At 43.7% G+C, this 24,084-nt stretch overlaps 1 protein-coding gene across 5 annotated transcripts in view; it reads right to left on the bottom strand.

The window, feature by feature from the left end:
- LPP (LIM domain containing preferred translocation partner in lipoma) overlaps window positions 1-22,159 on the bottom strand; it is a 652,405-nt gene extending 630,246 nt beyond the window's left edge. For 3 of the 5 annotated variants that reach the window (XM_019752112.3, XM_019752114.3, XM_019752117.3), the window contains exon 1: window positions 21,841-22,159. The gene's annotated coding sequence lies outside the window, so the exon portion shown is untranslated. Of the gene's footprint in view, window positions 1-21,669; window positions 21,809-21,840 lie in introns of those variants that run through there. The other 2 variants (XM_074329282.2, XM_074329343.2) reach the window with 1 other exon arrangement.
- Window positions 22,160-24,084: the final 1,925 nt, after the last annotated feature.

Here is a 24,084-nt window from a genome sequence, read left to right as displayed (position 1 = left end):
GGCCAGCTCAGTCAACCATCACTGGACCACCCCCAAGCCTGCTGCCCCTTCCAATATCGAGCCATGTGCTACCCCTCTCCTTCTACCAGCCCACTCCTCAGACCCACTCCCTGTTAACCCAAAACTTGCACCTTTTCTCAATTTCCATCCTTCCACTTGTTCATTATGGTCTCCACTAGTAGACTAAGTTGCCCTGCTTCAAATTACAGCTCAGAGAGATCAGGTGACTTGCCCAAGACCACACAGCTAATAAGGGGCAGAGCTGGGACATGAACTCAGCTCTCCTAATTCCAATCCATGTTTCTGTTTCATTAATTCCCAGTTTCTCTCCATTGCAACACTCAGGAAGCCATCTACACATGAGAGGATAGGGACTACATCTTATTCTCTTTAATAATAATGATTGCAACAAGAGCAAACATTCACGGAGTGTACACTGAGAGCCAGGTACATGCTCAGCACTTTACCTTCAGCCCTAGGAGGTGTTACTGGCCTCGTTTTCAGGTGAGAAAATGAAACAGTAATTCACTCGAGGTCTGCCCAGCTGAAGCCCACACTTACAGACCACCACAGTGCTACACCACCTCTAGTTAAATGAAATTCCTAGTGCACAGCAGTGGTCAAAAACATGGGTTAACTGAATAAGAAGAATGTAGCTGGAGACAACCAAATGGGAGGTGCTGGAAAACAAGTCTGTGACCAAATCAGGCAAAGCTGGTGAATGCCAGCTATCACTCCGTAGAACTAAAAATAATATTGCTCCTATACAGTCTCTGGTGACAGTGTGTAACAGACTGCAAGTCAGGATTCCTGGTTTTGACTCTTGTTTTGCTCCTGGCAGCTGTGGGACTCTGCACAAATCCTTTCCACCTACCTCCGATCTCATTTCCCCATCTATAACAAGCAAACCAACCAACCCGCCACTGGTTTAGGTCAATGGTTCTCATCAGCATTGGCACCACCCATGAGCTTGTGAGAAATTCTAGTTCATGATCTTCTCCATCAGAATTTCTGGGATGGGGCCCAGAAAACCCTCCAAGATGACTCGATGTGCCTTCAAGTTTGAGAACCACTAAACTAAATGATCTCTATGATCCTTCCAGATCTACCCCTCTCAGAACCTTAAGTTTCCCCAATACAGTATCATCAAATTCCTCCCAACGTTGCCCCTCTGATTTCGATCTGGCATGAATTTATGTCACCTGGCTCTCTCCTCTGGCCAGTGTGTGACACTCTCCTGTGATTAATACAGAAGGCCCCGAGGAACAGACAGTTTACTCTGCTGCACTTCTTTTTCCCACTTACCATCTCAGCAGTATGCATTCTGTCACTATATTAAAAAAGACAAGTACAAACATTAGCAAGGAAGCCACACCATGAGCACTATGGCATTCTGCCCCCATCTTTTAAAAAACTAGAAAGGTGGTTTATCCCTGATTCACGTCAGTAAGGAACTGCCATATCATCTGAGATGGTGCCTTTCTATGCCCAGTGGTCTCTTCAGTACAAACCAGCAGAAAGAACGAGAGAGCATTTGCTTTGTACTCCAATGACACATGTAGATGAGACAAATCATTTCATCCTTAGACCTTATGTGCCAAAAAAAAAATTCCAGATAAACCTTACAAGTATGAAAACACATCCCAAAGAATACTATTTTCTCTGTGCAGACTATCAACACATAGACTATTCACTGCTGCAACCCTGAAACAGTGCCTGAAAGTCTACTAAGGAATATGAATGAATGAATGAATGAATGAATGAATGAATGAATGAATGAGAAGGTACACATACCTTCTCAGTGCTGGTACTGCAGCGTGTAGTGATGAACAAGTTAAAATCTTATTCTAAAGGAACTAAGTTTTAATGTGGGGTCGGAGGTGTCAAATATATCCACCCTTTCATGCAGCCATGCAACTGTCCATCCATTCAACAAGTATGTCTGCCATATTCCAGGCAGGAATAAATGTCTTAAAGAAGAGCCCAAAATACGATAGGCATACAGAAAACTACAAGAGAAGGTGGGAAGTGCTCAGTTCCATGCAAGCACTACAGATAGAGGGCCATGGGAGATCAGAAGAGGAAGTAATTATCTCCTGCTGAGGGGCAAAGTGTGGAAATCAAGGTCTGCTTCATGGAGGAGGTGCTGGACCCTGAAGATCAATTTGGATTCAAACAAAGTGATGATGGCAGGGAACAGCAATCCAGACGGAGAATATGTTGTGACAAAGACAAGTAAGAAAAAAAGCAATGGAAATGAGGTTCCAAAAGTCAGTTGGTCCCATTCAACAAGACCATGAATGGCAAGATAAAAAGGATATATGTGGAGACAGTATATAGATCAGTGGCTGGCAGGAGTTGGGGTAGAGGATGGCGGGATGGATAGGTAGATGACAGAGGACTTTTAGAGCACTGGAAATACTTTGTATATAATGATGCACACCTGTCATTATACATTTGTCCAAACCCATAGAACGTACACCACCAAAAATGAACCCTAATGTAAACTATGGACTTTGAGTGATACTGACATTCATTGAAGATTCACTAGTTGTGACAAATGTACCACTCTGGTGGGGGTGTTGCTACTGGAGATTATGCCTATGTGGGGGCAGTTGGGATATGGGAAATCTCTGTCCCATCCTCTCAATTTTGCCATGAACCTAAAACTGCTCTTTAAAAAATAGTCTAACCTTAACTCTAACCTTAAAAATTAAGGTTATCCAGAGGGTTTCCTTCACTGTGATTCTGCCACTGCGTTCCCTGACCTTAGCTACTTCCTCCCACTGGAGATGGACGCCCTCCATCTCTCCTGGCCCAGTGCACCTGCTCGTCTCGTCTGGCTTCCTAGCTCCTGTGCCTTCTCAGCTGCCTTCTCCACCACGTCTTCCTCCTAGTATCAGCGCCTGCCGCAGGCTTAACTGTACTTCCTATGCCATGTCTTTACACGACTGTTTTCTGTAATTTATAAAACACATACTGCCCACGAGTTTGTATTTTTAATTCCTGTAAGAAGTTTCGGGATCCAATTTGTGTGAAAGTCAGACTGCAACATAATGTAGTATTGTATGATAAAAGCCTCCAAGAATAAAAACAGACAGTATATCCTGCTTATCAGAAACGCAAACACTGGTTTCCTTCCTGGGTGTCACAGATTTCCTTATGAATAACTGTTCTCGGTTTTGCATCCATTTGTCCCAGTCTTCTTGAAATGAGTTCTATGGATAAAGTTTCCTAATCTTCAAGCCTTCTTTTTCCGTTTCTTGAGAACCTATGCTACGCTAAAATTAAGCACCTTGGCTCACTTAAATTTCACAAGGTAAAAGTTTGGTGTTTTGTGAGCATTAAGTACTGTGAGATATCACTGACCATTAAACCCACTTTACAGATGAAGAAAACAGGTGTATGGTAGAAGGGCCTGAATCCAAACCCAGCTCTCTGAGTCCCTCGCTGGTGGTCACACATCCACTCAACAACAGGGACAGGATCAAGGCATTTCCCGATCCTTTTTTGACCTTCTCGCGGCTTCCAGCTTTTCCCTGCACTGTCACTCTTCACTTCAGCGTCTCAGTCTTCCCAGAAAACAAGATGGCTGGATTGTGGTGATTTTTAAGCCCTGCTTTGCCAGAGTCCTTCCCCCCAAAAACAGCGGGCGAGGACTAGAAAGGTGTGTCCCATTCGGTCCCACTTGATCCTCAGCCACTTCAGTTTATTCATTGAACAGTATAGATTATAACAGTCTTCTCTATAAAGAATCCTTCCTTAGCTATTAAAAATAATGAAATTTTAAAGCCACAGAGCTATGACAACTATTTTTTCTTTTAATTCAACAATCATTTATAGAGCACCCACTCCGTGCCAGGTTCTGTGCTTGGGGCTGAGGATACAATGAGAACAAGGCATGCATGCATGGTCCCTGAATTTACAAGTTTGTATTCTTGTGAGGGAGACAGACTGTAGAATTACAATGGTGGTAAGTGCTAAGCATAAAATATAGAGCACTACAGTGACACAACAGAGAGGAAACAAACCAGCTTTGGGGTAGGGATCAAGGTGATGGGGGAGAGGCCGCAAAGTTTTAAGGCTGACTTGAAATCAATCAGTCATAGAAATCAATCAGTCAAAGGGACCAATGTGAAACCCTGGAATGGACCCTAGAAAAGAAAGAGGACGTTAATGGAAAAACTGATGATACCCAAATAGAGTGTGGAGTATATAGTAATGCACTGATGTCAGTTTCTTAGTTTTGACAAACACACCATAGGTACGTAAGATGTCAAAAATGAGGGCAACTGGGTAAGGGGTATATGAAGATTCTCTACAACTTTAACTACGTTTTTATAAACCCAAAATTATTCCAAAACTACCAAGTTTCTTTAAAAAGATAAGCAAAGTACCTGCTCATCTCTAATATCTTTTCCAAATCACAATTGTACGACTGTGTAAGGACAGCACATAACAATAGCAGCTAACATTTCAGGTGGCCTTCCCACGTGTCAGGATTGGTTCTCAGGGCTTGATATGCCTTAACTCATTTAATCCTCACAACAAGGAGATAGGTAATTTTCTTATTTCCATTTTATGGAAGAAGCAACAGAGGCCTAAAGAGATTAAGAAGTCGAGGTATTAAATGATAGAAGCAGGAAGCAATCTAGCTCCAGAGCCCAGGCTTTTAAGCACTACACATTTAGGTCAAAGCTTTCAAAATGTTTCTGGACTTTTCAAGTAGGCATATATAACTGGGAAAATCCAAAGGACTAATCACAAAGACTGAAAGGTGAATATATGTTTAATACAAAGAAGAGGAAGCAAAAGGACTCTCAAGGTAAATTCCTGACTTTTGAAAATCTTTACTGGAATAAACCAAATCTCACTGCCATTACCAATGACCTCTTCACATGGGGATAATATCTCTGGGCTTATGCTGTGTCCTGGGCTCTCTGCCACATCATTCTTGAAGATCTGGACCACCAGCTCCTGGTCTGCCACTTGCCAGGCAGCCTACTGACATCTTCATCCCTAAAGTGTCTGTCCAGGTATATGATGAAATGAAACACGCCTTTTCAAGGTCTTCACAACAAGCTTAAGTTTTCCAGGTGACCAGTTTTCCTAGATGCTCAAGAATCCATGCAGAGAACCTAACAATGCATTGCTCATTTCTAGAAGGCAAAATGCTCTTCTCTCCGATTTTCACTGACTATGGTTTCCACCAGTTCAAAGATAAGTCAGAAAGCTTCTCACCTCCACTGTGGGATCCTTGAGAGCTAGACTTGGTCTCATTCACTGAACATTTATTCAATAAAGGAATGGTTCCGAAGAAAACACAGCCTCCTGGACAGATTTGCAGCTGGCCAGGACAGCCATTCCAATCGCCCCAGCACGGTAGCCATTTGTCTTTAGAATGTTCCAGAGTGGACACACTCCATGGACAGAACCAGAAGGTAAAAGGGGATCCTCAAAAGATGAAGAGAGAGGGAGCTATCCAGCAGGGAATGCTAAAGGAAATTTTACAGCAGGAAGACTATAGACAAAGAAGAAATATGCTTGAGTGGCAGAGGATAAGAACATATGACTAAAAACTAACAGACAATATAAAGAAAATGAGCCCGGGAGGAAGTTGGGTGTAGAAGAACCAGCTTGCACTGAATGCCCATGTCTGGGCATAGAGCTTTGCTCACTGCACATTTCCTCGTATTGCCAGGCTCAAACATAGATATCTGATCCAACAACCCAGACTGACTTCAGCTTATGTTGACATAGCACATATCAACACTCAACATTTTCAGGTAAAGATCCCAAAGAGTACACCTACCCTACACCTAACATTTCACAGATGAACTGAGGCTCAGACAGGGGAAAACCCCGTGCCCAGAAGTCGAACCCAGATCTCCTCATTCCTTGGCTGTGCTCTTTCCTGTACAGATAACAAGGTAGGTCAGGAAAGAACCCAGCCTGAGCTCTAATCTGCTGTAATCCGGTGGACTAGATGTGTAGCTTATTCTCCATTTCATCTAGTATGTTCCATCTGCTGATTACTTTTAGAGAGGAGAAAATCGCTAACACTGTTTTAAATGAAGTAAATGACTTTTCAGGAAGAAGATAAAAGAGTAGCTTGCCTTAGATGAAAAGGATGATACGGATGGATAAGAATGAAAAATGAAGGTATAGGTGATTTATCAGCCTATGGGGAAGGAAAGGTAGAGAAAATAGCATGTTATGGGGTAAACGGAAACTAGACCTGCTTGAATGAAGCTGTTCCCAAAGGAACCAAGACTCATTCTTAAGAGACTGTGATTCACGAGGCAGAGCTCTGCCCCAGACAGTGTCAGAATGCCTTACAGAAGTGATCGCTTCTGCAGATGGGCCATCGCTCAGTTGGATCCAGGCCTAAAGCAGAGTTCTACACTAAAAAGTCTGCTGCCTCTTACCTCTCCAGATTTAGGCTATAAGGAAAATCGGTCTAAGTTGTATCCATGTGTTAGGGTGTCTCAATCAAATCAGTCATGTCAGAATTTCACAGTTGTTCTGTTCCCAGTGACTCATTGGCAATCCTCCAGGCGTCTCTGCTTCTACACACTGTATCTCTCTCACAAGCCCAGCTCTCCTCCATGAGGAAAGCCTACTCTGATTTCATATCCTCAACCCCAGCCAGAAGTCCCTATGTCAGAAATCACCCACTTCACCAGTACACCTTTCATACAAATTAGACCTTCCAGGCCTGGATCAGTTACTAGGGTGCGTGCCTGGCTACCCCTCCCAGGCTGGCACGCTGGTAGACAGGATCCAGGACTCACAGAAGCTTTTCTCAAAGCACATTGGAACAATAAGCCCAAGAAATGTCCTGGGGGGTAAACGGAGGAGGGTGGTGATGCAGGGAACCTATGATCAAATAACTTTTTGTTTGTTCCGAAACAAACTTTTCAGAAGGTCATACTGTGCATTATCAATTCACTAAAGGCTCAGAAAAGTTCAATGGTAAAGATACCCATTTAATTTTAACTCAGACTTTTCCAAACTTACTTGGCTATAGGATCTTTTTGCTGTTGAACATTCTTAACACTTTGGGCAACACTGTCTAACAGAATCATAGCATGTAAGGGACCTCAGTGCTCCTACAGCAGCACCTCATCCAGTATTTCTACCACTGCACCTCCATATCAGACCACATATCTTCCATGAGAGCGAGGAACTTGTCCAAATCATCATGGTATCCCTGACATCCAGCAAAGAGCCTTACAAACTGTAAGGCAATAAATATGTATTAAATGAAGGAACTAAACCCAATCCTCTCATTTCTTAAGGTAAGAAAATAAAGCTAAATATGTCAACATGACCTCCTCTATATCTTCCGAAGTGCTTAAAAGAATGTCTCACACAAAGAATGTGCTCAATAATTCTTGAAGAATGGAATGGAATGAAACTGAAGTGTTTTAGCGATGCCACGAGCCAGAAGTTCCCATGATATGATGGACTCCTGCCTCTTCTCCTCCTTCACCCAACCTGGGTGTCAACCAGAAGAAAATGAACACAACAAATCAGAAGAAGAAAGCCAAGGGAAAAACCAAAACCCCTTTGGGGTTGGCGGTGGGGAAAGAGTGATTGCAAACTGATAGGGATAAACAAGACCTGTCTGTATCTCATTTAGACTTAATAAGATAGTTTGCTGAATGTTAATTAAATACTCAGTGGTTGTTACCAACTGTGGTGATTAACTTAATTTTGAATTAAATAAGCAATAAATGCTTAACTGAAGTTCTATTAAATTTTACCCAGCAAGTGAGGAATATGAGTCTCTTAATTGGCTTTAAACAAGATAGTTAAGGCAAGTTAGTTGAATTTTTATTACCTGAAGATAACTGTCTTATTAAATCTAAATTGACAATTTTATTTGATAGAGAAATGTCATCTGTTCTTCCCATTTACCAAAAACATGTTCAAAAAGGTTCCTGGTTGGCCCAAACTGCTTGGATCAAAATTGTTCTGTCTTCTAGTCCTGTTTTAAAAATAAGTTTATTCATTTAAGAATGAATAAATGTAAGCGGCAGAGAGGCCGAGGAAAAAGCTCTGTATGAGACTGAAGAACCATGTGATCATATTTTCTAAACCAAAAATCAGGACTCTGCTTCCTCAATATACATACAGTTTGGAGATGCTGTATAGACATCACAATTCAGACCTTTCCAGGATATTTCCATGGATTAAAAGGCTACTTATATGAAGCATTTGAAATCACAGTTACTATTCAAATAAATGGTTGGCGCTGCTACTAAACAGCTGTATGACCCTAGCTAATAATGTCACTCTTCCAGGTCTCAGCTACCACATACGTTAAATGAAGAGGACATTGATTAGACAGATCACTGACTTTACTCATTTAATTTTTTCTTTTTAGTATGTGTAGCCCCTGGAATAGTGTTGGCACATAGTAGGTGCTCAATCAACAGTGACTGAATGAGTAAATTAATACATAAAGTTTGGGCAACTCAAAACACTAAATATTTTTAGACCTTTCATTGCAAGCTTCTCCAGCCCAGGTCGTTTTTAAATATTGCCATTTGATAATTCTCACAAGAGGAAACAAACTCAAAACCACTACTTGAGAATATTTTTTTCGGTAATTAAAGGAATGGAAATTAAAATAATAATGAAATATCATTTCTTACATATTAATTTAGCAAGGGCACATGCTAGTTTTAAAATTAAATAATGATGAAGGTGTAATAAAAAAGTAGATTTACATACTGCTAATGACTCTGCAGATTAGTACAGTCTTTCTAGAAGTTGTATAGCAACTGGTATGAAAAGTGATAGACATAGTTGGTATTTTTGTGTCCATAATTCTCCTTTGCGAAAACTTAAAACTTATTTTGCCAGCCAATAAACATTTATTTAAGATCTACTATGGGTCATACACTATGGGGAAATACAAGGAAAAAGATGTGGGGTGTGTTATCATCTGGTGGGTTGAAAGAGATCAAAGAGGACAGAGAATATTTATTTAGCAGGACCACAATGGCAGGCTTTGGTCTTTTCCACACTGACCACAGGATTCCTTCCACAATCACATAATGTGGCAGGCACTATTATCCCCTTTTACAGATGAGGAATTGGAAAGTTCAGAGAGGCTAAGAACCAATATATATTCAAGGTTATATGGCTAACAAAGGGCAGAGCCATGATTTGAACCCAAACTTGTATGACCCTCCAAACCATGATGCGTTTTCTACTTCATTCCTGAGGAAAAAAGATACATATTCTGATAACCACATCATACAAGGGATAAAATTACAACCGCTATAAGGGAAAGTGAAAGTGCCAAAGAATAATTGTCTTTAGGAAATAATTTGGAATAATTGTCTTTAGGAAATAATTTAGGAAATATTTGCCCACTGATGTTTATCACTGAATTTTTTCACATGCTGAATTACATTTACTTGTTTAAAAAAATGAAAACTATGCTAGTGCCTACATGGGTAAGTGTTTAAAGCAGGATTTATCAATTTCAAAAAAAAAATCTGTAGTTATATCAAAAATAAATATATTGCCCAGAAAAATAGAAGGAAGAGCTTTTTTGTAACAATATTAAATGGAAGGAAACATCATACACATACAGAAAAGTGGACTGCAGTTTTGGGGAGTTATGATTAGGGTTATGGTCTCATAAAAGAACACAGAGAGGTATTCAGGTAAGAGTATTTGATAGTGTTTTTTTGTTTGTTTTTTTAACGAAGTTGAGTAAATGTACTCTAAATGAGTTTTTCATTATCTTTGATAACAGATTGATTAATGTTTAAAGGAGTTCAATTAGTTTTTCCATTACTAAAGATATTCTTAAAAAAATATATTCTTAGAACTAAAGTTGTCATTTACTATTTCCCTTACAGTATTCAATCATATGTTCATTCAACATATGAATTTATCATTTTTTAAATTCTTACAACATATCAGGAGCCATAATAAATGTTAAGGATATGAGTATGAACGAAAGCTAAAGCCTATCCTGGGGATCTTCCCAGGCTGGGAACAGGAGGAATCTGAAATGGCGCTAGTAGAAAACTCAAAATGAAGTCCTCGTTCAACATCTAATTAGCGTGAGCCTTGGGCAAGTAATTTCGTCGTTCTCAGCCTCACATTCCTTATCAGTAAAACTTAGACAATAATAATTACTCACAGAACTATTGTAAGGGTTTACCTATAATTTGTAGGAAAACACATGATTAACTGTAAAGCACTACAAAAATAGCAACTGGCAGAAAGTGTCATAACTATATTGGTGGGTTCCATTTCGATCAGGTTCATGCAGGCTAGTCTAGGCCACAAAGTCTAGTGGGTGGGTGTAAACTCATTGGCACCAAAATGCTGGTTCCTCGCTACTTCACATGAACCGTAGCATTCTTAGTGCCGAATCATCCATTTTTGACTCTCTGCCTTTTGTCCAATTTGGCTAAAATGATCCTGAGGCTCCAAATGGGTAGAGGAGCCCCAGGGAAGACTGTTAACAAGTATTTTTTTTTCCGAGGGACGGAGGAAAGGAGGGAAAAAAGAGTCAGGATTGATAGACCTCAAAGACATTCTAGGTCAAGTCTTCAAACAATGCCTGAGTTTTCACTGTAACATTTCAGTCAGCCACTGCTTGAAGATCTCCAGTGATCAGAGATTCAATAACTCTAAAAAGAGCTAATTCCATTAGAAGTAAGAGGTTTCATGGATTCTTAAAAGATAAAACTGGACAGAGATCTTTCTCTTGACAGATAGCAATCTCTTCAGCCATCTACTGTGTCACCCTTCTAAAGAAACTGGGCAGACGATGGGATCACCTTGGGGTTTTGCTGGGATGAGGACTGTGGACTTCCTGCTCAAGTCTGGAGTTATTCTTATTTAAATAAAAAGAATGGGTGACCTCTATTCTACCCGCAAAATATCCCTCACATCCATGTCCTCAACCCTAATTCAGCTTCACTTTATTTTCGCCCTGAGTTACTATAGTACATCTCACCATATCCAGTACCCTCCCCTCCAATCCATCCAGCATACTATAACCAGTTATTTTCCTAAAGCACAGATCCAATCACTTCACTTCCCTACTTGATGTTCCTTTCATAATGCAGTCTCAACTCCTCTGTGCAGGAATCAAGACCTTTATCAATTTGAGCCCCTACCCACCTTTTCACCCTCATCACCATGGCCTCTCTACTAGGCATTCCATCCTCATTGACTCCAGTCTTCCAAAGCGCCATGCACTTTCTCACCTCTGTGTCTCTGTCCATGGTATGTCCCTTGCTTAACTACCCTCTCCTCCTCTCATCCTTCAAGGCCCAATCAAATAACAGTCTTTTCATTTATGAGCTTTCTGCCTTGTCCCTAGAGTTTGTCACCATTCAATCAGAGCCACCATGTATTTCTCCACATACTTTTATGTCCTGTCTTGATGCTGTAAATGACCTCCTGGAGGTAGAGGTCACATAGCATTCATGTTTCCATCCCCAAACTCAGATGAGTTTCACTCAGTCATTCACAAGTACATATGGCACATGGTGTTGAATAAATAAACACAGGTATATAACATATAGATGCACAAATGTGTCTTTAGGGTCCTGTCTGGCTGCCATTACTGGAACCCTAATATTCTCCAAGTAACACTGCTAGGCTGTGGCCAAGAAGAGAGATTTCCAGGTTGGAAATGACAGACTACTGGAAAGCTGACCTACCTTTCACCTCTTTCTAAGAAAAGGTGTCTCTTACCCTCCAGGTCACTGCAGTTTGCCTTTCCCATGAGTCAGGGCACACCCCGCCCTCTGCATGGCAACTCCCTACTGCATTTCCTAAAAATGCTTCCTTTTCATACCAAACAAGACAGAAGCTCTAGATGCCATCTAAGTTTTCTTCTTCTTCTTCTTGTTTCCTGGGCATTAAACAACAAACATATTCAGTGGAAATTCATTAGGAAGAGTAAGTACAGGTGACTCTGCTGACCAATTGGCACAGACTTTAGTACTGCATTGGGCTATGGCAGTTATAGTTAGAGATCTTTATCAACGTGGGCCACTGGATGGAAAATAATAGATTCAAAAACCCAGCTAAAGTACACTCAGGGCCAGAGAATCAAACGTCTTTCTTAACTATTAATAGCCAGAGCAATTTTAGCTACCCATCACATCTTGGAATAAGACTTCCTATCCTTCAATGTCTAACCCAACGCCCCGCACTCCCAACAAGCATCTGCACGTTTCAGTGGACACGCACACTCCCCTAGTCCTTATTTGTACTGTTCTCGTGGCACTTTCTTATGTTTCAAACAGGTATGGACACGTTTTATCATGTCAACCCTGACAAACTCTAAGTACCCCCAATCTAGACATCCCTTTCAAACATCGTCATCCTTTAACCTTCATGAATGCAGTTCAAATGAACAAACATTTCTTGAGCACCTAGCATCTCCTCTACCAAAAACAGCAGAAGTTTGCCGAGTCCTTAGCTTAGGCCTGGCCTAAAGCGTATTACTTACACTACCTTGCTCAATGCTCTCCCACAAGTAGGATGATCATATGATTTATCCCCCAAAGCAAACACTTCTGAGAGTGAAACGGGTCACAATTAATACTAAACCAGGACACAGGCATAAATCAGGGCTGTCCTGGGCAAACCAGAAAGTACAGTCCCTCTACCTCTGAATCAATTACTGTTGCTACAGCCATTTTTACAGACAAGGAAACTGAGGCTGATATTAAGGGCAGGAATCCCTTAACATCCAAAACGGGGTCTCCTAAAACTGCCAAGGAACTCATACTACATTTGCCCATGACCATCTTCTCCTAACGAGGAAGGCCCTCCACCTCCTGAGCTCTAGGCAAGGCGGCAGCTGAGCTGCCGTTTGATGTGACTCAGGAATGCTGACAACAGCTATGGCAGGGAAAGTGTCCATACTGGAGGTGGAACAAGGCCAAAGCACATTTCCTGAAGGTCAGTGAAATAACCTTGCCCCATCTCGATCCTTTCACTTGCCAGTACCATGAAAGGTTCCCACACAAGTTTCTGAGGAAGGGCTGACAGCACCCTTGAGCACTAGCTTTCCATTTGAACTACAGAGGGCTTTGATGTGAAGCAATGGCACAAGCAAATACTGCAGGAGAAGCAAAGCCTGCAGGGCTGAAAAACAGACACAAACAAAACCCAAGAGAGTGGGACGGTCACAATGGAAGAAGGAACACTGCACAGCCATTCACTGGTGATGAACCATCTCTCTCTGCATAGCCTGGAAAGGGCCGTGAATGTCTGTGGCACTCACCCCACTTTGTTGAGTGCAGTATCCTCAACAGTGGTGCCCTCATTAATAAGAGGTCTAAAAAACGAATAAGTTGGTAAAACAAATCATGTCTGTGACCACCCCAGGGAGCATCCTCCACTAAGTGGCACAGCTAGGATTTGAACTTGGAGCTGCCTGGGTCTAAATCCCATATGACCACCCGTAGAGTAAGGTGCCATCCCTGTGTGCTAAACACTACACGGGGCACCAGAAATGGCAACATTACTGTTTATAAAGCACTGTCATGGAAACGTGTCTGCTTCTCACAAATGCACTGTGATATATCACATGATCTCTATTTGAAGGTAACTAAAGCTCACTCAGGGATATTCTGGAACCTGCTTAAGATCACAGGCTAGTGGGTGGCTCGAACACAGGCCTTTGTTTTTCCTATACCAAAAACCAATGATGATGTTACTGCCGAAATGACAGCATGGGAAACCTCAGACCCTCGGGATTCTGGAGTCTCTAAACTGATTCTCAGTTGCTTCCCAATGTCACAGACACAGGCAGCTAATGTTACTAATTAGCACACAATGAAATAATAATAACAGTTTCTTGCCTGTGTATAGGGTTTTCTAAGGACTTTCACATTTCTTTCTCCAGGGCATTTACAGAAGTTAAGAAGCAGGACAGGAGTTTTTAAGACAAGAGTGAGATTCTCACTCTGCCACTTAAGGCCAAGCATGCCGTGGGAAGGTTTCCCCACCCCTGAACTCTTGCCCACACTCTGCCAGACAAGACTGACACTGCAGACCCATCTCTTGGATTGCAATTGGGAGCTCAGTAATAAAACCAATTGCAAAATGCATTCGCTACGTAAAAAGTGCTATGAAGGCTATGAAATACTAACAGGTTCTGTGAGATGGGTTACAGGGGGCAGGTTTAAGAGGGAAAGAAAAAATAGGAGGATTTACCCTGTAACGGATTGGATGAAAGAGTGGCAGCCTGAAAACCTTTAGGCAAGCAAATATAAGTAAAAATAAAAGAGGAGGGTCTGGGTGGAGGTGGGGCTGTCACAAGCAAGGAACCTGGGAGTTACCAAGGAGGCAGAAGCTTGGTTCTTGCAAACAAGCCACAGGCATAAATGGCAGTAAAAGAAATAAATCCCCAAACCACACACAAACTCAAGCTGAACCATCTTAATCACTTTGTTTTCAAAGTGCAAAGCACAAAGTTCAAGACCAGTAACAATGATTTCTAAGTTATATCTCCTCCCAAACTCTCCAAAGCAAAGCCCCTGGGGGTGGGGGTTAACAGAGAAGGAATGTGTCAGGCCAGGCTCAGCAGAAACAGAATCAAAAACACCTTTGAAAGAGGGCTGGCCACAGCCCAATTCCAGCTCAGCTGACAAAGGTGTGACTGAGCAAGTCTGTCCCTTTCCTGGGCCCTCAGTTTCCTCGCCTTGTCCAATGAGGAAGCGGATCACTCAGGGCACCAAGGCCCCAGCCGCACTTCTAAGTCAGGAACCGGCTGCCAGCGAGTTCTACTATCTGTAAGCTTTGGTCCCATAAAACAGGTTTTCCAGCCAAGGCTGATAAGCTAACTAATAATTAGCAGGACAAGCCTGAGAACTAAGCTGCCTGATAGGATTCTAACAGCAAACCGCTTCCAGAATCCCTTTTTCCCTGTCTACCCTGCTGACCCGGTACAGGCCCAGTAGTTCTGTCCTAGAACATTTCAGCAGCCTGCTAAGCGGGTCCCGCCTAGCGGGTTGACCTGCTATCACTCTACCACCAGAGCTCTCTGAAGCACGGATCCAACAAGGCCCTCCTTTGCTCAGAAAGTAAGCAAACCTTCCTGCCCCCCACTCCCAACCACTGCCATCATCCTAAGCTCATCCTATCAGCCTTTACCATCTAACCCTCACACTAGCCAGCGCCATCTTTCACAGTGATCTCCAAACACATCCTTCTGTTCCCCAAACACTCTTAGACCTTAGGCCTATACATACCTATCAAGGTCTCTCTGCCTGGAAAGTTCTTCCACCCCTGTGCACCATATGAAATCCTACTCACTCTTCAAAACCCACCCCAAATGTCTTGTTTTTCACGAGCATTCATCAGTTCTTCCAGGTGCTTGGTCACTCCTTTCTTACTGCTCCCACTAGGCCTTTGATCATCACTCTAGTAGGACCTTACCATGTTCTATTTCGATCTCTCTCCTATGCTGGAATCAAAATCCTTGAAAACAGACCCTTGTCTTTATAAGCCAGTATGTAGCATTTCTGTCTAGCATATGACAGTCACTCAGTACGCGTGTGCTGAGCTGACTACAAGAGGTTGAGATGGATTTCATCACACATATATGTGGGGCAAAAGGGGGCAAGAAATCTAGGAATGGCTTCATGGCACAAGGTGGGTTTTGGCTTTGAACTGAAAGGCCCATAGATTTAAAACAAGCAGAGCCAGTGGAGAGAGGCCAGGAACTCCGGGTAGAGAAAAACAGCATTAGCAAAGGCATGGATAAGGAAACAGACGAATGTTCAAAGACAACAGAACCACCTGGCTGTGTGAGAGAAAAGTGAAAGAGCAGTTTTAATTGCAATTACTCTTAGGAGAGCTAGTTTAGAGACTCAACTCTGCATTCCCAGTCCCCGAATCGTGACCCTGACAGTGGAACTGCCCAATACCGCCTGTGGCTGGTACAACATAGGTGATTCTCTATCCAGTCCTGGGACTCCAGAGACTCAAGCATCTGGGTCAGTAAAAATAGTACCCCTTCCCTCACATTGCTATCTATGCTTACAGTGAACTAAATCAATCCCTTTCTTCATCTAACAAGTATTTCTGGAGCACCTACCATGTGCCAGGCACTCCTCTGGACACTGGGAACATACCATTAATGAAGGTATCCTTGCAATCCTCATGAAGCTTATTTTAAAGTGCAAGGGAGACAAAGACACGCAAACATACAAGATCAAGTGGTGATTCGTGCTTGTATTGTGTCACTAAACGCTGTTCATTCATTTCACAGCTACTGAACATCTTCAGGGCACCAGAGATGACAGGGATTTGAAGATGAGAAAACCAAGGTCTTGCTTACTTTGCTGGGTGCCACTCCTAACGTTGGACTCCTCGCTCCAGAAAATGCCTCTACTGTGTTCCCCCGAACACATTTAAAAATAAATAAGACCTAGGTGGACAGTCAGCTCTAATGCGTCTTTTGGAGCAAACATTAGTATAAGACCCAGTATTATATTAGATTATATTATACCGGGTCTTATAGTAAAATAAGATGGGGTCTTATATTAATTTTTGCTCTGAAAGACACATTAGAGCTGATTGTCCGGCTAGGTCTTATTTTCGGGGAAACATGGTATCTATGAACCATTAAAACACAAATGACCCACCTCAGGCAGGTACACAGGGCATAGGAAGGATTGGAGTTGATCCCTCAGAGTCCTGAGCCTATAAGACTTCTTGGAAGGAAGGGTCTGCATGACTCAGGGAGGGCAAGACCCAACAGGAACTATTTCACTCTACTACAAAGAACTAGCATTGTCCTAGGAGGCATAGATCAACAGCAATGACTGAGTTCAAGACCCTCTATTACTTCCCTACTTTGTTATTTGAATGCCCCAACTGCCTCGCTATAGGGATACTTCAAATCCTTATCACCTAAGTACCAGGGATGTAAGGTACAACATGGTGACTATAGTTAAAACTGCTCGATGTTATATGTGAAAGTTAGAGTAAATCCTAAGTGTTCTCATGACAAGCAATTTTTTTTTCCTTTTTTGCTTTTTATTTCTATTCTATCAATATGAGATGATGGATGCTAACAAAACTTATAGCAGCAATCATTCTACAATACATATAAGTCAAACCATTATGCTGTATACTTCAAACTTATACAGTGATGACAATAATATCTCAATAAAAAAGAAAAAAATCCTTATCACTACAGAGGACTAGGGAAGGGAGGAGGTGGTGGGGGTCGCAGGGGAGGGGGAGGCTGATGCAGATGGTTTGCTAGAGAGGCTCTGGCTTCTCCAGTTAGCTTTGGGGAAAGAAAACACCCAAAGAATACAAAAAATGGTACAGTCTTAAGAGAGGGAATGGTGGGAATAACTAGTGTGGAATTGAGAAGCCTGCTCACCCAGGTAAACCCTCAACGATGAACCTGCCGGGGCCTAATAAATGTATACCGAATTCAATTCCTAGGAAGAACACTGAAAACCAGTATTTATTTGAACTTTTCATTCCGTGGGCATATAAAAGAGTGGTGACGAGGCTATATAGATCAGTCAAATGTTAGAAACTCAGCCATGTCACTAAGTAGTTGTGTAACCTTATTTAACCAAACTCATTGTCTCATCTGCGAAATGAAATTGATAATCATAGAACCTCCTTTAATGAATCAGTATAAGAATTACATTAAGTACATGTCAAGTACTCCAAAAATGTTCAAAGTTCTTATTCTTACTATTATCACCAAGAAAGAACAATAGGAAGAGTAACATTTTCTAGCCTCAATTCTGTGGTTTAGCTGCTTCCAAGCATGAATCCCATTAACCCTCTGGCCACCCTCTCATCCTATTTGTGGAGTCATAAGAGAGAAGTCCTCAAGGATACATCCGTGTCCTTCATTTCTGTGATCTGCATTAGGAATGCACTGGCCATTTCCTCCATGCCTCCAGGGAACCCAGAGCTGACCCACAACACACTTCCATTCCTTCCTCCCTTTCTCTCACCCTCATGTTCTCTGCCTCATACACACCTTGAACTCCATGGATTTCCACCCAGATCGGAGCTTCCTGCACGCAGCACAACTTTACCTCCCCTTCCTCACCTCAGTTTCTTCCAGCAATGCACAACCTTCTATGCCATATTCCAGGAAAAGTCCCCACCCACCAATGCACACACTGAGCTAAGACTTCTAATTACTGCCCAAGGTCAAAGTCTCAGTTTCACTCAACTCAACGGCATTACTATGCTTCCTGCATTACTATCCAAATACCTATTCCCAGAGATGGTTCCAGAGCTCCTGCCCAGGCTTGTTCTCATGTGAATCTCAAAAGAACCATTCAGTGGCCCCTATAAGCTACAAGATAATTTAAGTCTACTTGGCAAAAAAAATAGCTTTCCCCTTTCTCCAATTTCCCCAGCCCCCTTCATGCTAGTCATTCAAAATACAGCCTCAAGAATAAACCTTCCCTACATCAGCATTGGCCTCACAGGTCGTCTCCTACCTGTCTGTCTTCCACTTGGGCAACTCCTACTTGGCCCAAAAGACTCTCTTCAGACACTACTCCCTCAGTGGTGACTTCCCTGAAGTCAACCCTCCTCAGTTCAGAGCGGTGGAAACATACCCCTAGAACAGCATGCGCACAGGTGCACACATGCTTTCACATACACACGCATGTGTGTTCCTCAAAAACAGGGACCATTTTTCGTTTCTGTACTCCTTGGGCCAGCCAGTTCCTGGTTCACAGTAGGTAGGCTCCAGAACTTGTGTGCTTCCTGCACTGCTCTTCTCCTTTCTGTGTATAAATAGCCGTGTGTTCCATCCTCTGGTTTTACCATGTTACCTGGCATCTTCCATTGCCCTGTCAGTTTTCCGTTAAATGCAGTAAATCTTTGGGCTCAGGGGGCTTCCCAATCCCTGTGGGTTACACTCTGCCCTTCCAAAAACCCATCATCATTCCAGCATTTTAACCATAATTCTGAAATCAAATCCAACTGGGAACTTCCCCAGTTCCCAATTAACCCATGCTAGTTCCACAGCAGGGTAAAATCACATATTAACACCAAGAGTCAAAGTTCTGGGTTGTAATTCTAAGCACATTTCTAATTAGCTGTGTGACCATGGGCAAGGGTTACAGTGGAGATGACAGTGTCTCCAGACCCAATTCTCAGGGGATTTTTGAGATTCAAATGGAACATCTGATGGGAAAGTGCTGTATAAAGTGCAAAGTACTTGTATATTCATACAGGGTATGATTAACAAATTCTATCAAATCTAAACCATTGACTGTAAGATGTACCATCATCAACTTAGAATGAAAAATTGCTCAACTATGACACATCTGTGATCATAAGACTACTCAATTTCAGGAATATTAAAATTTGAAAAGTATGTTTTAGAAGTGACAAAACACAACTTATCTGTCTCTAGTCGGTTGGTGCAAAAGTAATTGCGGATTTTGGAATCAGTTTTAACCTTTTAAACCGCAATTACTTTTGCACCAACCTAACAAAATACAGGTACAGGAGCCTGCAATAAAATCTTCAGATTTGCCAAAGGTGAATAATAAGTACTCAGTAATATGGGTCCAGTAAACGAATGAACACCCACTGATAATATTCTCAGGCCAAATTATTGCCACTCTCACTAGAAATGGGCAGCAGAAGGCGTCCCAGTGCCAGTCCCTCTCCTCTCAATTATGTCCCCGTCTATTCAAAACCCTCAATTGATGGCTTCAAGTCATATTCAAACTCCTGAGCCAGGCATTTCTAAGGCCCTTCATAATCAAGCCGCCTTTTCCACCACTTACTGCTTGGAACTGACTGTCTACTTCCCCCAGAGCGAGGACCTCTCCACCAGACTATGGCGCTCCAAGGGTCTCACTCAGTCCCAGCCACAGTAAACTAGCTCAGCAGCTCAGCTTCTCCTCCCTCTGCCCACCTCCAAAGGCAGCCGGCTGCTTACAGAGTATATGACACTGGGGGACTGCCTGACCCAAAGCTCTGAGGCCTGTACCCCTTCCATTCAGACAGCTAACCCCAACTACTTATCTGCCATATAGAGTCTACAATCCAGATTGTAAACTCCTGGGTGTTGGAACTGAGGGACTATCTTGCAAAGATTAAATGTAAGACACACACTCTTCCTTTTAACATTTCCCTAGTACTGGCAGGAACCCTGGAGGGAGGGAGGAAGGTTGGTAATGGTGTAGAGTGAGCCCTATTGGGAGTTCTGCCCCTGACACATACACTGTCCACCATTATTCACTGCAGGCTCTAAAACTAGCACCCACCTTCTCTGGGCCTTTATTTTTATTTCCCTATCTATGAGGGACGGAGGGAGAGGATTGAGAAGGGCAGTGGGGAGGAGTTAGATGCTTTCCTTCCCTCCACTTAAAGGCTTTCTTAAAGTGTACAAGTTCTGGGAGAGGTAAGCCATTAAGTCACTAACACCTTAGTGAGAATGAGTTTTATTGGGAGGCAAGCCAGAAAAAGGGGAGGAGGAAAAAAGAGAAAGAGGTTTGGAAACAAAGTTAAGTGAGTCTAATACTAGGAAAGTGACTCAGAGATGACCCTAAATTTTTGCATTTTGTGTAAAGGGCTGGGAGGCAGTGGATCCCTGCCTGGGAAGGTGAGAGAAGCCAGAAAAATCTTTCTATCCCAGTACCCCAAAGCTCCAAAGACACTGTTCTGACCTAATACTTAGGCACAATTCACTTATCATCTCGTCTCGTGTACCCCATTCCTCCAACCCCACGCCCCCAAAACAGTAACATTTACAATTCATCTCCACTCTCCACATTTTATTGAGTCTTTTCTGGTCTACAGTCTCCCCACCCCCACCGCACCACTGTGCAAATGCCCTCCTTCCATGTCAGTGGCTGGATTCAGACAACTCCCATCCTTCAAAAGCCATGCTCAAGCATGGGCTCCCCCCAAAGGCCCATCTCTGTTCCCTCCCCAGGGGCCAAAAATCAAACTCCTTTCTCTGAGTCGCTTAAAACTTTATCTATGCCTTTTCCCCAACACTCAGCCTTTTCCATCTTGGGTCCGGTTTGGTTCCTTGGTTGTCTGAGTGCTCTAATCGCAGGAACTGGGCCTCATCTGCCTTTCTGACTCAACAACCCAGCACAGTGCCTGGCACACAGTGGGTGCTGGGGAAATGCTGGGAGACAGACAATTTGAAATCAGGAGCCACCTATTTTAATTGCAACTTGGCTTTTAGTGACTGACTTCGGAGGAAGCCCTCCTTCTCTCTGTACCTCAGTTTCCCCAACTGTAAAATGAGGGGCTTGGATGCCTGGGTTCCTAGGCCCCTTCCACTGTGACAACTGGGATTCCGCGAAAGCTGTAAGCGGCTGGGTGTGGCCCCGCCCCCTAGGCGCCCAGAAAAGCCTGGGCAGGGGGCGCTTAACGAAGGGCTCCAACCCCGCCCAGCTTGCGGGCCTCGCTTCCCGAAAAGCTCGGGGTCCCCCTCCCCCATGGCGTGCACCCCGTGATTGCGCGGCGGACGGCACTTCCGTACCGCGGCCCTGCGGCCCGGGCAGGGCGCGCACTCCACGCCCTGCGCCCGCGCTCCTGCTACCCCGGAGGCGCTTGCGCCCGGGGAGGGCTGGGGGTTCCCGAGGCGCCCGCGGGCGGAGGGTGGGGGGAAGGAAGGAGGATTTGCAACAATACCTCTGGGAGGAGGCAGCAGGGGCAGCAGCGGCGGCGGCGGCTGGAGGCGGAGGCAGAGGCGAAGGAGGAGGTGCCCGGGCACTCCCCCTCCCATTGTCCCCAGCCCCGGACAGGCCCGGCCCCGCGCCCCGCACCGCGCCCCGCGCCCCGGGCGGTGCAGCCAGCCCTTACCTTGCAGCGCCCGGCTGTCCCCCGCTCGCTAAAGCTACTTATATCCCGGGAAAGCTCGCGCGGGGCCCGGGAGCGAACCCACAGACAAAAAGTGAAACTTCGGCAGGGCTGGAGCGGCTGCTGGTTGGTGCCTTTCCCCCTCCTTCCTCCCCACCGTCCCCACCCCCTCCCCTTGGTCTCCCGTGCGGTGCCCTGAGAGCTGGAAGCTGACGTCAGGGGCCTGAATTCCTGACTTTGCCTGCACGCATTTGTCCATGTAAGGTATGGGAAGGCGGGTGCCCGCGGGGCCGCCGAGCGACGCTCGCCTGCCGGAGGAGGGGGTGCTCGCAGCCGGCAGTGGTTTGGCCAAAAGGTGGGCTCACAACGGGCATTTTATTTCTTGGGAGAAAGAGGTGGAGACGCGGGGATGCAGGGAGCTTGCAAAGGAGGAAGGAAAAGAGGGAGGTGTGGGGGCTTTGCCTGCACTGCAGGAAGAGGAAGAAGACGTAGCAGGAGGAAGTGGCCAAGTTGAGGGGCTGAAGAAATGACAGAACCTGCGTCTGCTCTTAAAGCGCCAAATTAGGGCGCTGAGCCTGAGCAGCAGAGATCCTTCCCTGGAATCCCCTTTTGAGATGTGGCTCCTGAGCCCCGCCCTGGATTCCCTGCCGACTCAAAATGTACTGGATCTCAGAGCGGGCAAAAATCAGCTTCCAAACCTTCCACTTTACACATGAAAAAAGTGAAGCTCTGGAGGAGAAATGACTTACACAGTCATACACACCACGAATCCAGGCGCAGGACACGCGTACTCAGACTCCCAGCGGTGTTCCCGCCTCTAGGCAGGGCCCTTACTCTCTCCTTCCCACTGAACAATGAATTAGGTTATATGTCAGCTGGACACACGGACCACCCAATGGATGAAGAGATTTGGAGCTTCCCTTGACCCGGGAGTCAGTTCCTGGAAGGTCTTATTGACAGCCCTGAATAGCAGAGAGTCAGTTGTTTCAGGGCTACTTCCTCCGTTCTGTGCTCAAATAAAGGAACCCCTGGAAGTTGAACATTCATTCCCCCAGATCTATCTGGAAGCCCAGAAAGCTTACTCTGCCTATAGCTCAAAAAAAAAAAAAAAAATCAGCGAACTGGGTGAACTGGTTTGAATAAAGGCAGGCCTGTTCTTGGAAAGTTTGAGGGATTTTTTTTTTCCTCTGACATTTGTAAATGTGAGCAACCATGAAAACCACCATTTACTGAAGAGGGGTTATAATGTGCAGCAGCCATTGCCTGAAAGGCGTTCCAAGGCTGGAGGCTTTGTTTCCTTGTATTTGTATCCTATTAATATCTACAATAAGAATCCCTCACCTCAGCACATAATTAGTTCTCCCTCAGTGGTTTATTAGATCTTCATGTTATAGGACAAACTATAGTCCCCCTTTCACATCAGAGAAAGAAACTCTGGTAAAGTGACTTGCCCAACACAAAAGCACCTGAACTCACCTCTGCCTAGCCAGGTCACCTGACTAATCCCATGACGTATCCACCCAACCAGGAGACCCTGACCTCCAGCAGGACCTAATTCCCAGTCATGAATGCTGAGAATACACTGCAAATAACTACTCATGAAACTCCCAAAACTTGGTTCTTTTTGGGATTTGGTGACAATTTTTAACCAAGAATTAAATATATATATTTATATATGTGTGTGTGTGTGTGTGTATATATATATATATATATTTGCCCTTAGCATTTATTTAACACCTTCCCTGTGCAAGGTCTTTGAATTCAGACATTCCTGGGTTCAAATGGCTTAATCTGTCTCCCTCTCAATTTCTCATCTACACATACAAAAGTATGAAGACAGTAGCAGAGCGATAAGGTCAAGAGTACCTATTCCATAAAATAATGACATATTTTTCTCTTTGCAACTAACATGGTTTGAATAGGAAATATGAGCTCTTAAAAGGGGATCAAATGCATGGTGATGGAAAGAGAACTGACTGGGTAGTGAACACACAATGTGATCTATAGATGATGTATTACAGAATTGTACACTTGAAACCTATGTAACTTTACTAACAATTGTCACCCCAATAAACTTTAATTTAAAAAAAAAAAGATTATGTTGTGGGATTTTAAAAAGATCCGATCCGATTACAACACAATTCACTTACTCTGTCTTCAACATTTCAGCAAACTGATGTTCTGAGTGCCACTGTTTAGTATGAAAAAACCTTGTATCACTCAAAGAATGGATTCACCCAATCTTCA

Source organism: Rhinolophus sinicus, chromosome 17 (assembly GCF_057876585.1).
Source record: "Rhinolophus sinicus isolate RSI-liver-muscle chromosome 17, RSI-T2T, whole genome shotgun sequence".
In the NCBI taxonomy this organism is placed as follows: Eukaryota; Metazoa; Chordata; class Mammalia; order Chiroptera; family Rhinolophidae; genus Rhinolophus; species Rhinolophus sinicus.
This window is presented reverse-complemented; position numbering and strand designations above follow the sequence as displayed.